Source organism: Podarcis muralis, chromosome 9, assembly GCF_964188315.1.
Source record: "Podarcis muralis chromosome 9, rPodMur119.hap1.1, whole genome shotgun sequence".
In the NCBI taxonomy this organism is placed as follows: Eukaryota; Metazoa; Chordata; class Lepidosauria; order Squamata; family Lacertidae; genus Podarcis; species Podarcis muralis.
The window spans coordinates 41,693,359-41,696,927 of record NC_135663.1 but is presented as its reverse complement, the minus strand read 5'-3'; the positions used below and the strand labels follow the sequence as shown (position 1 = coordinate 41,696,927).

The window sequence follows — 3,569 nt, the reverse complement described above, 5'->3', positions numbered from 1 at the left end:
GACGAGATGGAGGAGGAGAACTGGTGGGGGTCACACACACCCTTTCTCCTGACACTGCAGGAAAAGAGGGAGACAGCCTTGATTTACAGCAGGGCTTTGAGAAGTTTGAGGACGGTCACAGCACAGAGATAGGTGAACAAAGGAGTTGGGACGTGTTAGAAGAAGTGGGGGAGGGAGGGGGGAATTGTGACAGGGCAGCCAGTTGATACGTCACTGGAGAGTATTTCTGATCCCCCTTCTCCCAGAACTTGGCGTTTATTAAGGGTGCAGGAACAACGGAACCAGAGACTTTTGGCTCCAAACAGCCACCGTTAAGGGAGGTGCTGTTGCTAGAAATGTGGGAGGAGGAGCCCAGATTGGAGGGTTTAAGGCTTGTTGCGTTCTTTTGTCTCTCACTATTGGGATTGGGGGAATAGTCATTAAAAAGAAGTCTACCTTGTTTTATTTGCTCTTGCTGCAATCGGGGAAGGAATAGCTTTCCCAAAGCCTTGACAGTGCATGAATCCACATTCACCATATCCACAAAGAACAATCTATTGATGTATATGGAATTATGTCTTGTTCTTCTGATTTTAGTTTTGTATATTGCCCTGAAAAATGTTATCTAAAGTGTTTAAGAAGTCCTGTTACCGCCCCCACCCCCCATTTGTGATACAACTAACAACGCGAATCTTATATTGTGAATTATATATATACGGTTTGCATACAGTAGAAGTTAGAAGATGTCCCATAGGAGGGCATATATTTCCTTGGTAGGATCTCCCAGGCAAAATTCAAATGAGAATATTCCTCTGCTTTAGGAAGAGTTTGTCATTTTTTTTTTTAAATAAAAAACATCTCAAAGCATGTTTCTCTGAGTAAGTACCATATATAAATAATACTAAACAAACCACTTAATAATAATTTGCCTTTTTAAAAAAGAACAAAATTTTATGTATGATTGAAGTTTGTACAACACTTCAGAAAAGCCATCATGTGTTAGATTTAAAAATAAATCAGAAGCGGGTTTTTCTTTCTTTCTTTCATATAAGTACACATGAAAAACTGGAAATGATTCTGGCTTTACAAGCCTTTAAAAGTGAATGACCAGCTTTGTACTGATACCCACTTAACAAAGCAGAAATAAAGATACCATATACTGTGTAAACAAAAGGGTACAGTAAAGGACATTTTGAAATTTACACAAGAATTAGTTCAAAACATTTTGGTTGTTCCATAACAGTTTCCTATAAAATGAATTTTAAAAACCCCTAGACAGCTGTCATCATTCTTCACTATTGTTTCCACTTAAATGCACACAGAATACTTTATATAGCAATATACTGGTGTACTGTAACATGGATATTAAATTATGATTACCTTTTTTTTCCAAAAAAAATTTGAGATGTCTATAACCCAGTAAACATTATTGGCAATTGAAATATTGAAATACCCATACATTATGTATTCTCATCATGTTGGTAAGTATAAAAACATGAAAATATAACTTTACATTATTTCCTTTATATACAGTAGTTCAGGCTTGACAAAGAAAGATTTGTACACTACACTTTTAAGAGAAGTAGGCCCAGAGGTACTATAAAATAAATTTTCCATTGTATGCAGGAGTGAAATGATCTCTTTTGTCAAAAGGAAATTGGCTGGGAGTATCATATAAAAATTACTATAAATGGCCACTGAAGAACAGAACGATACTAATACCCAATGCAGCCCACTGCACCTCACTTTCCTGATTAGATGTGGACAGGGCAACTGTAGATCACCATAAATTGGCTCCTGAGAAATGGGAAGTTTTTACCATTAGAAGGTGCGATACCACAGGAAATCAGCATAAAAAGTTGTCACAACTATCAGTTCTGTGTGCATGAGGGTGGTGAATGAAACCTACATACACCTGTGCCAAAAAGCAGGGATTTAAAATTGGCAACAGATTTACAGTGTGGCGTTTCTCTTCATGGACGTTAAAATAAATGAGCATCCAAGTTTAAGGAAAACCCAGAGGACAGAAGGTCACACCTGTACCATTTAGTCTATAGCAGAGGATCAACTAAATAGAAATCCCTTTTGTATCGGCAGAAATGTAGCAGCACCACTCCTGCGGAATAATATTACTTTTATCAGTGGGTCTGGGTACCTGAAAGTGTTTCAATGAAATGATGGGCTGATTCACTTAAAACAATACTAGAAAAGCACTCACTGTAAATATTACTCTTTTAAATCCATTTATTGTTATAAATACAGTAATTGTATCTCAAAACTTAGGGCTATTATGAAAATTAACGGAAAGGAACATTGTCAAGGTTTTCCCCCCTCCAGAATTAAACTAGGATTTGTTCTTTACTTCTGGAGGCTTTAAATAGCCCTCTCCTTAGAATCAGGTATGACTCAAAATCTCAATTTCAGTTATTCCCATGTTAAGGAACATGGCCAATTCTGGTATATTATTATAATCATCTAAATTTCGTATTTTCAGCTTTAGTGCAGAATATCCCTGAATTCCATAAAGCCTATCTCAAATTGTAGCATCTTAACCAAAAGATAAAGTATCATCTTAAAAGAGGATGGGCTGGAGGCAGCCACTGCATATAAACATAAATGGGATGTGCACCAACTTGCAAAGATGATAATGCAATAAGCATTTGGCAATAAGCATCAGAACTTGTGAAGTGGTTTTAGTACAAACTAAAAACCTGAACTAAAGACCTACAGTTTATGCAGAGATTGTGTTTCATATGAAACAACATTATGAAGGAGTCTAAGAGCAGCTGTAGGTCTTCCAAAAAACCTTGACAGTGTCCTTTTACATTTTAAATCCTTTATAACCAAACGGTGGCTAGCAAAATTAACTGGACCACTTGCAAATAAAACCATAGAAAAAAGTTTATTTCAAATGTCAAGCATTGCCAAGTAATTTGATATTAACACCAAATGTTAAAGAATAGGATATTAAGTAATTTTTTTAAGAACAATATTAAATTACAAGATTTTGATCTTTTATTTCTGCATTTTCCTCCCCAGCATTTACATATTTGGCTTTGAAAAACAGGGAACTATTGTCTAAATCTTCTTCTTCTTCTTCTTCTTGTTAAATCTCAATTTCCCCACAGTTTAAATTTTGATTCATCAACCATTATGGAAGCAAATTTATTTAAAAGCCAGTTTGTTTGTGAAAATACCTAAAAATATTTTTTTTTCCATTTTAAATGTTTTTTTTCTTATAAAACATGTCACATCTTGATGCAATTGATGTCAAGTGTGCTTAAGTCAATATGAATCAGAGAACTGACAACGGCGACTGCAGAAACTGGTGTGTTGTCTGTACAACGACTTCAGTTAGAATACAGTACTTCCATGTTAGCTGTGCATGTCAGTCAAACTTCATCTTGAACTGGTGTAGAAAATGATGTTTGTGGGTTGTTGGTTTTTTTGTTTGTACTAAGCATTCGTTAAAACTATTCGAGATGAACTCCACAAATATAAGAATTCTTGGCTGACAGAAAAGTCTTCAAGATACTGGATGCCTCTCACCACTTTGACAATTAACGCACAAGGAAACCATTGTGTAAGGC

General features: G+C 35.7%; 1 protein-coding gene across 3 annotated transcripts in view; it reads right to left on the bottom strand.

Annotated features, from left to right (window-relative positions):
• Positions 1–893: 893 nt before the first annotated feature.
• The window catches only part of GRIA2 (glutamate ionotropic receptor AMPA type subunit 2), a 76,344-nt gene continuing 73,668 nt past the window's right edge, over positions 894–3,569 (bottom strand). For all 3 annotated transcript variants that reach the window (XM_028743687.2, XM_028743682.2, XM_028743681.2), the window contains one exon: positions 894–3,569. This exon is cut by the window's right edge and continues 185 nt beyond it. The gene's annotated coding sequence lies outside the window, so the exon portion shown is untranslated.